This window comes from Lissotriton helveticus, chromosome 11 (genome assembly GCF_964261635.1).
Source record: "Lissotriton helveticus chromosome 11, aLisHel1.1, whole genome shotgun sequence".
NCBI lineage: Eukaryota > Metazoa > Chordata > Amphibia > Caudata > Salamandridae > Lissotriton > Lissotriton helveticus.
Window position 1 is genome coordinate 418,329,550 of NC_136072.1, and position 12,982 is coordinate 418,342,531.

Sequence of the window (12,982 nt, forward strand, 5' to 3'; positions counted from 1 at the left end):
GGGTCGAAAGACAAGTAGGCGATATATGCTGATTAAGGGAAGGATGTAGCTTGCAAGCTTCATATGTCGCCTGTAGGGTTGCCATCTGGCCGGTTTTTTTAATGCCCCCTCTGGTACATAAATAAGCAAAATCACCCAAAGCCGGTATTTTTAGCCTTAATCTGTGCGTAATTCAAACAGCAAATGTAATTAGAACAACCTTTTAGATGTGCACCAGAGCTGCGTTCACGGTTCCTGTTAATTAAAGTAAACAAAGGCAACAACGTCATGTTACGATTTTGTTTATGTACAATTTAATATCATGTTCGGGCTATTGCAGGGTCTTAAAACACAAACAGATGGTCGGTCATGGACAGCGGGAGGGGGGGCGGCGGGAACGGCCAGCACTCACCTGGACCTGGACTTCCTCCGTCGGCGGTCGGCCGCGGAATGACCAAATAAAACCTCGACGAGTCAAAAAATAAACCCCACCCACCGCCGCACTGACGTCCTAAAAGGGGCTGGATGAGGCCTTAAGTCATGGAAAAAATTAAATAGAAGCGACAAAGTACCCAGGAATATTAATGGTAGACTTCCCATATCCATAATCCTTAATATTATTAATCTTTAAGATAATACCTTTCCATTGTTTCTTAAAAACACTTCAGAGATCAAAGAAAATGGTGACCCAGAGTCAACTAACATCACCGTCTCAATTCCATCAATTAAGGCTTCGCAATTGGGTCAGAGTCAATTACAGTTGATAAATTCTCATAACCTTCTGCAACAAGCACTAAGTCCTTCTTGTCAACCGTTTAATTTTGGTAATCAATCTTACACTCTTGGATAGTACGTTTCGATGAGACCAGCACACACTAGAAAGCATTTTCCCCTTTCCCACATTTGTAACATTCTTTTGACGAGGCATGAAGGTAAGATTTATTGTCATGTGGTCCAGAACCACTTTTGTAACACTTACCTTTGTTAGAAAACAAAGTTGACCTATGTTGGGTGTAATTCTGAACCAGTTGCCACTTCAAACTGACTTTCTTTCTCATCATTAAGAAGTATGATCTGACGGGTCTTTCAATCCCCTCTGCCGCTTCCACAACCTCCGCATGTGATGGATTTTTGTGTCTGAGTAGTTGATTAATTTTTTTGTATTGTGGCAATGCATGATAACTTTGTTCTGCAATATTGCCCAAATTGCATGTAGCAGCCAAAACATGTAATCCCGCCACATAACTTTCCATGGGTTCAAGTGGCCATTAATGCTTACAATAAAAATCAAACCATTCCATGACGATATGGGTTCAATTGTGAAGTGCAATTTGAGGCTGTCAAGAGCCTCAGGAAACTTATCATACACTTCAACACGATGAGGGGATACCACCTCTGGCAAATTGTCGAAAATCTCTTGTGTCTCAGTTCTAATGTCATGCAATAATAAACCCTTTTTCCTGCATCGAATGATGCATTTGGAGTACAAAGCTTGAAACCATACATTTTTTTAATAAACCCATCCATTTGTCTACTTCATGTGTTGGTCCGCAGGATTCTGTAATAACGGTGGCAGTGGATTACAGGATTGCTGCATACTTAAAAGATGTTTTAATTAGGCACATTACATTTTGAATGCTGAAAAATAAGGCTTGAGGAAGGAACAGCCCAGCAAAATTCGGGGAAAATACAAGAAACAGTAATACGCCCATGCATGTACTAAGACACAGGTGAAAAATTATGCTGCTGATGATAGAACGATGGCAGCATGTAAACTTCTGTACAGAACGTTGAGACCTTGGTTTAGCACTGGGATGTATGTCTAATACTGCTTATGGCATGCATACAGCATCTGCCGATGACGTGCATGTGTGCACTCCAAGTATACAACGGGCACAGGCTGCCACCAAAAATAGAGTATGTGCCCACAAGAGTCAGCCCTGGTAGTGTCGGAGCGGGGTAGCCGCAATGACAGGAGCGGTGTCGCCGTAGGGCTAGAGCAGAGCTCCCCTTCCGCTCCTTCACGAAAAAATAAATACTTTTCGCAATGGTGATCACGACTGGGACAAAGGGAAATTCTGTTGCCAACACGTGAATACGTTTATTTGAAGAATAGCGAAAAGCAAACAGCACAATATGAGGCGAGACAGTCAACAGACAACCGTAAGCAAGGACAAACAATTTGAGAATAACAATTCCAGAAAACAGCCTGTACTAGAATGCATGCAGATGAAAGTATAATGAAAACAACATTCATGAAAGAAATAAAGGAACCTAAACCTTTTAGATGTGCACAGATGGTCGGTCACGGACAGCGGGAGGGGCGGAGCATGGACAGCGGGAGGGGGGGGGCGGCGGGAACGGCCAGCACTCACCTGGACCTGGACTTCCTCCGGCGGCGGTCGGCAGGGTCTTAAAACACAAACAGATGGTCGGTCACGGACAGCGGGAGGGGGGGCGGAGCACGGACAGCGGGAGGGGGGGGGGGCGGCGGGAACGGCCAGCACTCACCTGGACCTGGACTTCCTCCAGCGGAGGTCGGCCGCGGAATGGCCAAAACAAATTTGCAAAAAAAAAAAAAAACCCCGCCCACGGCCGCATGACGTTGTCAAAGGGGCAGGATGAGTAAAAATGGCCGGAATGCCCCCGAATCTGCTCCGCAATTGACGGACAGATCTCTGTTCCAATGGCTAGCCTCCATTTATGGAGCTAGCCAATTGAACAGAGGGGCAGATTCCCAGCCACACAGTGTAAGACATAAGATTTCTCCTGCGCGAATCGCTGCTTGCCCAGCTTTTCGCCAGGTCGAAACCTAAAAAGGAAGCACATAGAACTCATCTACTATTTAACTCTAACCTTGAGCTCCGGAGTATCGTGCTACTTGCCGCAAAGCATTTAAACTCCTCGACAGGGATAGCAAGCACTATATAAATGCAATTTACTATCACAATTTACAATTACCTAAAGTTTCACCTCATTGAGGAAAATCTTGAAAAGGACCCTAACAAAACTAAACACTTTCAAGCACAGAGAAAGCCTAGACAGTTCTCAATTTCTCTAAATTCAAAGGCAACATATTTCTCAGTTTAGGAGCTAGTTAGTGCGAGGAATGCCTTCTGGAGAGTTTTCTCTTGATGCATGGAAGGCACAGTTGTTGTTGATTATCTGATCACAGGGGGCAACTGGAAACCTACTTCTAAAAACAAAAAGAAAAATATCCATTTGGATTGCGTGCTTCCATATGAAAATCTGTGAGTGATGCATAGGTATTTAAATTTCACCCTCTGCTCTACTGCTAGCAAATACAGTCCCCACTCTCTCCCCAACATTCCAACATAGGATGGAACTTACGGAGTCCATGCACCATTTAAGTTGCAAGGTTTTGGGTTCATCATGGAGTATTGCTAGCAAATTTGCAGGGAGTCCTGGTACCAGGTTGTTCAGCCAATTTATGATGGGATGCAGGCTGCTGCAACTTCTGCTTGTTTGTCTGTGGCTAGGAACAGGACAATATTCCTTGATACATGAGTAGTTTAAATAAAAGTAAGCACTTGCCACAGACTTGACAGTGTTGTGGGGCAACTGTAATAAAGAAGACAAGACTCCTCTTGGCAAGGCAAAAGCAGGTTTAGCGTCGCTGCAGGGAGAGTAGCTATTGCCATACAGGTAAACAGCTGTTCTCAAATGACTGCTTGCAGGCTGCCACTTATATAGTCACATGAACAATGTGATTTCACAAAAGGTGAAGAACAAGTTACTCAATAGTCCCATGTTTGTTACAAAAACATCACATCACCTGTGTCTTCAAACTCCTGACCTTTTCTCTATAGATTCTTAATAGTAATTCTAACAATGCTTAACAAACCATGTATTTGCTTTTTTTGCATGCAACTTCTTATCAGATTCTGTGTACCCTTGGCTAACGCTACCTCTTTCCCTTATCCTTCAAGTCAAGTTTTCAATTACTGAGAAAACAGAATATACGCTTGTTTACTATAACCATAGAGTCTTTAAGCTTGCAAACACAGGGTTTCCTTTAACTAAGACCTTGCTGATCATGCACTCTATTTCCTAGTGAACTCTTCACCTGTCTTGCATCATTATGAAACTTAGGCCTGCACTGCTCTTTCACCACATATAGCTCTGTAACACTCTCTACTGATGTATGTGGTGGTGTAACTTCTTAACATTTAGTTTCCTCTCTAATAACCTCTTAGCTGGAAATATTTTCACCCAAATTGTTCACCTCGATGGCAGATTAAGAAAAGAAATATACCATTACCAAGTGGAGAAGTGTGGCTCAATGGTTAGAGCGGCAGACCCTGATGCAAAGGTCTAGCCGGGACCAGGGTTCAATTCCCCGCCTCGGCAGGTCTTGGGCTCAAAAATTCCACGGACCAGATAATTCTCGCCTCGGTGCCTATTCCAATCATGGAGTCCCACTCTGCAACTCTGGGCAATAGCTTGCTTAATCTCCACAACGGCCCCCACAACGCTAAGGATGCCTGGCCTCCACCTTGGGGGTGCCCAGGAGTGGACACCTCACAGGGAAAGCCAGGATGGGTTCCACAGCGGTATTCGTACAAGCGCCTTGAGACCCTTGCGGGTGAGTAGTGCGCTATACAAGTATCAATTTACATTACGTCCATCAGACCCTTCTTATTTCAGAGATACTACGGGCTTCATTACAAAGCAGGTCGGACCACAACCGACGGCTCGTTGGTTGCGGTCCGACCGGCATCTACTGCTGCGGTCCCACAGATGCATTATGAGGCGTGCGGTCTGAGGGACAGACTGAAGCTTTCCAACGGAAACTCACCATTATGCGTCAAGGACGGCGTGCCCGCCGTCGGGATTATGAGGTCGGTTTGCAACAGATATTCCATGTTGGGCTTTCCGACATAGAAAGGTTATCGGAAAGAGACGCGGGGGGCCCTAGCAGGTCCTCCTTCCCTCCGCGGCCTCTGCATTTGGGCCTGGGGGGCACCTATAGTGCCCCCATGAACATTTCTGCACTGTGAGACAGGCATCATGAGGTGCCGGCCACACGGGGATGTTCACAAACTTCCATTTCTCAATGGGAGCTTGTGCTGCAGGTAGTTTCCCATTTAGAAATGGAAGTTTCCGACAGCACTATGCGCAGTTGCATCATAATTAGATGTTCAGAACCACCGACCTATGATCGGGCAGTTCCCTCACGGAAACTGTCGGTTGGAGGCAACTCCGACTGACATCGTAATGAAGCCCTTAGTGTTCCTGGTTGCCCAAAAATATGCGATACTGAGAGCCAACAAATGAGCTGGAGCTTATAATGATTTTTCATTGTGTACATTCTATGCCTCAATTCAAATGGTAAAACCAAAGAAATTAAAATGTATAAGACGGAAACCTCTCCATTTATTAAATATGCCCAAGATACAGGGTTTAAGAATAGTGGTGTTTTGTACAGATCTGAATTTGGGGTTACCCACCCTAGCATTTGATGAATAGCATTTTGGTGAATGTGTTCTTTTTGCTTACATTGTTCTACTATTCAGTGTGCTCACTCTTCTCCTGATATAAATGGTACCCACTTTGGTGGGTGTACCTGGTGCCCGCGAAAAGAAAGTTACCAAACCCAATATGGAGGCATCGAATTACACCACTAAAACAACACATTTTGTGATGTGGGTAGCAGCAGTATTTGGATCCAGGCTTGACCGCCACCCAGGTAAACCTACAAAACTCAGACATTCCTGAAAAGTAAACAGCCAGGAGAGTCCATGGTGATGTGACTTGAGTGGATCCCACTTTTTAACCCAAAAAGTAATGCAAAACTCACACTTGGAGTAAATGTTTTAATTTTCATCGCCTTTCTGTGAGATAAAGTTCCAGAATCTGCCAGATAAACAAAATACCACCCACGCATTCCCACATTTCACCTGACAAAAAAGGCACAACAATTGTGTGGTTGGGCCCAGCGACCACAATAGGAATGGACATAGCCATAGGGCATGCCATGGCCATTTTGACCATATCGTATGGTCACAGTTTTCATCCGTTCGTGTTGCGAGTATTAGGCCCAGCAACACGGGGGTACTATTTTTAAGCATATGTAGTAGATAGGAGTTTTTCGGGTTCAGTGGTGGGTAAGGGTATAGGGCTTTAGAGTTTTTGTTTATGGTTAAAGGAATGTGTAAAGGTACTTGGTAGTAAGGGTATTAAAAGTTGTTTTAGGGTTTTGGGATAGGTGCAAGGTAGTAAGTGGTAAATGTAAAAGGGTAGCAAAAATAAAATGGGTGTTTGGCCGGTATTGGGCACGCCCAGAATTATGATGAGGGTCCACACTTTATCCACTTTTTAAGAAAGAGAAATCCTGCACTACCATCAAATTACTGCCTTAATTAGCTACTCAGTGTAGAGACTTTGACAGAAAGGGTACATTTCATACCAGACTACCAAACTAGGTTTAGACCAAAATGTGATACTTCTGACAAGTTCTTGACACTCTTGATGTCAGTTAACCATCATGTCTATATCATGCTCTCCCCCACTTTTTGCTTGTTTTATAGACTTCATGGCTGTCTTTGAATGCATAGACAAGGACTGATTAGGACATAAATGATTAGGTTGGGAGATTAGGCAGAAACATGTACATGCCACAAGGAGTTGTTACATTGGGACCTTTGTCAGAGGAAGACTGGGAAAAACACTCTTACAATTTCACAAAAGATTTAAATTAATCTAAGTCTGTAGCAGGTGAGCATTTTACTACCTATTTTTTGAGTTTGTTCACAGAGCACATTGGACTGATGCTGAAAAGGAATAGAGCATTTCCCCTATAATTTGTTTTTCATATTCCTCCAGTAACATATTTTATGGCCAACTAAGTCATCCAGAGATGCACTGAAGTCAGCTTACACAATTCAATTACAGCATTGGTGAAATATAACCAATAAAAAAAACTAGACAAATATACTGGCAGATGATACATTTGGAGGACAAAGCTTGGCCCCACTTTCACGAACAGCTAACTAGGGTTCTGGTAGGATGAATGGGGAACCCCTAAATGTCATTAGACCATTTTAAAAGGCAAAGTGGCATCACTAAACTTTGCAGTAAAGATTTGATGATAAACTGTTGAGCCCATCGGACAAAACCAATTTTGTCTGTAATTAAAGCTAAACTAATTCAAGCTTCGCATTAGGGCAACTAGCTTCTTCAGGAAACCCTTTTAAAGGTCTAGACCTCCCCAAAGCTAACACTGTTAGTTCACTATTTGGCCTTCCCAGTGTCATCTTACCGAGTGAAGATTCACATAGAGATACATCTTCAGGGACAGTCATTGCAAGTTAAAGCCCAATTTCCTAATTATTGTTTTAAGGATTGAGAAACTGTTTATTGATTGTTAAATGCCCATATCAGGAGAAAACCTATTGAAGATGGCAGCTGGGAAGGTGGACTTAAAAACCCTTGGAGGATCTAAATCAGGCACCATGGTATACTTTTGAGGCTTCGTTCAAAACGTTTTAGCTGGTCATCCTCTCTAACCTTCATTCCATCTCCTTAGCATACAGATCTTGAAAAATTGGTAAAGAAGAAACACAAAAGGTATATTTCTAAAGGTTACTTATTTTAAAACAGCAGGCATATCTAAACAAAAAGATATCAAAGGCAGTGAATAATAAGCTTCTATGACTTTTTTGACAAAACAATTTTTACATTTAGAAAAGGAAGAAATCTTCTAGCATTAGTGATGGTTGCTGCTGACTGAGCAACAATGAGATGGAAAATATAGTACATATTGTTTTATTTGTCCAGTCATGGACCGACACCACAGAATTTGGCCAAAATCCCTGCTCTGTAAACTGGCATATTGCTTTGCTCAAGAGCAGATATTTGCTAGATGTAGGGATCTGATATTGTTGACTAGATTTGAAAAATTCATGGGTATGACATTGGGACCTTAATGCAATTCATCAAAATATTTGCCAGAATGAATGAATTACTTAATAAACTGTAGAATGGGTATATGTCACTAGCAAGTGGGCAAATTACCTGGTCTTTCACTTTTCTTTTCCTTGGCACAACTGTGCAGTAGTTTTATTAAGGCCTTTCATTGATTTTATAAATATATTTGAAATTGTGGATATTTGTGATAAATTTTAAGTAAAATGATTTTTATTTCAATTATAGTAATGTTTTTATAATACTTAATAAAATATACTGCTGCTTTAAAATCCTTACCTACCTATCTTTGTACACCTAAAACGCTGGACAAGTATAATGGGGTGGTCTACCTCAAACAAGCAGATCGCAAGTGCAATATAGGCATTATTTGTCATATGGAATAATGCCATAATAAACTTTGCATCATGTGGGTCTTCAAAAACATTGCTGCACTACTTATTTTTCTCCCCCATGTATCCTCTCTCTTTCCTCCTTTTTGCCTTTCGGTTCCATTGAAGTGATCTTGCAACCCCAGTTGATTACATGTATATATGAATATTTTATACTATCTGCTGAAACCCTCTTTTGAAAGAAAACACCTTGCTAAAGAAATGTTGATAATGAAATGCAAAAAACACATTGCTGCTTCTGGATATGAAAACGAGAATGTTGCTGTTTTCTAAGTTCAGATACATATTGTCTTTGAAGTGGAAACATTAAACTGTTTTAGTGGTTGGGTACCTGCTTCATGTGAGATTCCTGGTGATCTGATTTGCACCAAAAGCAGGAAAAGAAAGGATACATTTAACGGGTTGACATAACCGTCTGCTCTGTAAGGAGAATGTTATATAGGAGAAACTCACTGAACAGCACAGTTTCATTTCATAACTAAATTTGAATTGATGAGGGAGTCTCCTAGTTTGCCAAATGGCACCTGTTATGATATACAGAAAAAAAGATATTGCTGCTGCACTGAGAAACTGTTAGAAGTCAGGTTTTGTCCCGAGTATGTTAAATGCATCTTTTGAATGATAAAAACACTGTACCATGCTATCAAGCCAAGATCAAACACATCAGGTTAACTTTCCTAGAGTACATATAGATTGGACATTTATTGGCAATGTTTCACCAATCGCCCCCTTTGAAATCACAAAACATGAAGAATTAATCTTAACTTTTTTCTTAGAATGGGGCAATCAGACGACAGAAATACCCTAATATAATAGTATTTATTATCCAGCTCTTGTATGGTAAGTAACTGCCACTAGAGTGGCATTGTGAACAGAGCGACCACAGGTGGACCTGCACGTTTGGTTGAAGAAGTGGGTGGCTGTAGTACGACTTATGTTAGAAGAGTAGGGTGAGGCACATGAGATCCTGATGTGTGCTCTGGTTGTGTTGCAACAAATGTGGCAGAGTTGATATGTATTCTCATGTTGAAAGGTAGATGGTGCTTAATGCAGACTTATTGTACCTGTATTTAGCTAAATCTTCTACAAACTATCATTATCATTTCAATTGCCTTCTAAAATCAAATAACAGCGGAAACCCTATATAATAACCTACATATTTTTTTTGTTCCATTGTCAAGGTAAGCAACAACTTATGTCATGAAGTTGAACACACCTGAAATGATCTGTGTAGAATACACTTTCAGAGTAAACTGCTAACTACAACTAAGGAAGCTAAATTCATATGATGTTCTTTACTTCAGCTGTGCAGAAATCAGCTCTAAGACTTTAAGGGACAGGAATTTGGTACTGATCAGGGAAGCCCAGGCAGCAGATTGTGCCGTTTGATACACTCCTGTGGACACCCTTGGGTAAGTGCCTCAACAAAATATGCATTTCCGTTTTGTTTATTGTTAAGAAATAACCTGCTGTTAGAGTTGCTAGTTGCCTTTATTCATAGCCAATTAATGTTAATATATGCATCTGTGTGGGAGACAAGTTAGCAACATCTCAAAACTAGCATCGGCAAAGCCAATAGGTCCGGTATTAGTTGCCAGTCTTTTGACTTCGCCAAGACTTGTTTTCTTTTGCCATTACTTTTATAAAACATTATTTTTCAGGAAGCCTCTGGGTACTCACCAGGATGAGAGTGAGAGAGAGCGAGAGAGACTTTCAGGTATGTTAAGGCATGCAGGAAGCACAAGATTTACTGACAGATTTTTAGGCAGCAAATGCATGAATGATTAAACTCCCATGCACCATAGAAAAGTTAACGACATACCATTAAGCCACATTTCGCCATACAGTTATTGGATACACCTTAGTTCACAGCCTCCCTGCAGAGCTTTCAACATACAAACATACAGCTCCAATCACTGGTGATGAAGCAGCTGAACATGGTGCCCATGAGACAAATCCATTTCTGCTACCAGGTGACCATACAATAAGTGACAAATAATTGGTTTTGCATACAATCAGTTTAGGGGATTGGCATGCACGCTACATTTTGTCTTTAAATTTGTACAACATGGTTGAGGTGATAATAATAGGGAGAATATAGCAGAAGAATTATTTGGGAAACATGGTGAGCTAAGAGCACAGTGAGATAAAGCTTGTGAAAGAGCGAAATACTATAACAATGTTTTTAGAGTGCTTAAAAAAATCTGTTATCTAAATGGTGGGATGGCATGACTTTGAAAAAATAGAAAGAGAATAACAAATGTCCAGAGGTTTGGGGGTTCTTATTCTTTTCTAAATGTTATGCAGATAGAAACGTGGCTAAGCTAAGAAGAGACATCAAAGCTTTAGAAGATAAAATAGAGGCATTAGGTTTATCAGAACAAGTAGAAATTAATTCTGAAATTTTAAAAGAAGTCATCAGAAACTATTAAGATGATATCAAACAGAAAGGAGAAAGATTGATGACTTGATTAACCTGAAAGAAAATTCTCTATACAAGACATCCATTGCGGCTTGTAATATTAGTGAGAGTTCTGAGACATTGTGTAGTAAAGTGGCGAGAAGAAAAGGATGCCACTACATGTGTGGCTTCCTGTTTTTTTAATCTGATTAAAAAAGGTATAACTAAACGTGTACAGTAGATGAGTAAATGTATTGTGCAAGACATTTTGGATACTTATTTAACTCTGTTATTAATTAAAGAACAATATAAAAAAAACAGAGTCTATTAGGTGGTTACTCTATCATTTAAATATTAATAGACTCTTTAAGCCTCAATAGCAAGTTAAAGTGTAAATGTACATTTGTACCGCAGTTGCCAGCACCCAACGATGTAGATGTATACCTTAAAGCAATATTCAAATAAATTAATGCCCTTCAGTAAAAGCAAAGACATGGCAGAAGACGCAACAGCTTAATTATTATGGAACATCAGGCACATAATGTGTTAAAGAGAGATGATACAATTGTTATCCTTGAGGCTGACAAGGGCAGCAACCATGTAGTGATGCTTAAGTGTGAGTTCGATAATGAGATTCTGAATCAGTCACATGATGCTAGTTGTTATGAACATTTGAATAAAGCCCTTTCTTTGTGACCAGTCAGTGCATTAAATTACAAGGATGGCATGAAGAATGTTTATTGACAGATGAAGAATGAAAAAATACTTACAGATATACAGGACATTATATTCCTGTAAATGCACTTAACCAGAATTTCATATATCAGCTTCTTTTCCACATGGTAGACCCATAACATCAGGCATTGGTTTTCCACAGAAAGAATTTCTGAGTACAATAATGAGCAAACCTCGGATTTGGCGCCCCTCTTCGAATAATAAAGTTTTAAGAGGTGCATTGTTTCAAGGTAGCCAACAGTATGCTTTAAACATGCTGGCCATTCTGGAAATGAAAAATAGTGACGCACTATGGACAAAACTATTCTTGCATGACCGCCCTGTTTAGAAATAGTGGCCGCACAGGATGCAGCACATTGCAGATGAAATGAGCGGCAAGTGAGTGGTCTAGTAGCACTGTCTTGGGAGATATGAGACACTCTAAAAGGCGAAGAAGGAAAGGAAGGAAATGGGAATGTATAAAGGAAAAAAATGGAAAACTAAAGGACTGACCATCAGTCCAGACACTGAAAGAAGGGCTCTCCTTTTCAGGTAAATGTGCACATTTGACCAAGGGGAAAAAACTACTATTCACAGGTCAATAGAGCCAATAGCAGAAGTGGGCTACGCGTTTACCCTGTGAAATATGCTGTCATGAGGAGAAGCAAAATGTGACAAACAATTCAACAGACAGAAGAGGGTTGATCCAAAGAATATACATCTATGTATATGTATGCAAGGGCCTGGCTGAAAAATAACCAACACAAAAATCCTTGCTTACTATGGTAATCTGTGAAATTCCATGTAACATAATGCATGTCTAGTGGCATTACCACAGTGTAATGAGAATCCACTATTAAAGGCCTACTGCCTTCAACATATGCTTTCACAATAAATAAATCTGACCTATTGCATTTATCTTATCTTTCCACATTCAACAGATCGGATCTGCACAGTCTTGCTTAATGGCTTGGCACCAAAACCAACTCAGTACTGCTGTATTGGGCATAAGCATTCCCCATAAGGCAAAACGTTAAAAAAAGCAATATTTTTACAGTGGAAGCACACCAGTTCTGACCAATCAAAATCTGTACTCTAGGGAATCAACATCTGGGTGCAGCTTTTTTTCTGTTAAGTACATAACACATGGCGAAAGGCCCGCTATTTGGCCATACCTAAAACATAAAGAAGGTGAAAAGGCTCAGAAGAAAGGAAAAATCCTACTTTTCAGACCAGAGGAATCGGTACAGTTGAGAAAGGCTCTAGGTTGTTAATCAACTCCTGAATACTCTGGAGAAATTGTGGCACCAACTCTGTCAGAGTCCTTCCACATGCAAGGTTCCCGGTTAGTATTTGTGCCTCTGGTTGCAAAAGGTTTTGTGTATGGTAAAGAGAACATAGAATGCTGTTTAGGCTGTAATCAGCCAGATCCCAGTGCGGTGTATTTTAGTGGCAGCCGTTGCTGTGTTTCTTTCCTCGTGGTCAGTCTTCTCTGGGCACCTAGCTTTGATTCCATTGCAGTGAGGCGATTCTTTCTTGGCATACCTGG

The 12,982-nt window shown here is 40.8% G+C and overlaps 1 protein-coding gene across 1 annotated transcript in view; it reads right to left on the reverse strand.

Moving 5' to 3' along the window:
* PPP2R3A (protein phosphatase 2 regulatory subunit B''alpha) overlaps window positions 1-12,982 on the reverse strand; it is a 1,303,908-nt gene that overhangs the window by 1,180,193 nt on the left and 110,733 nt on the right. The window lies entirely within an intron of this gene.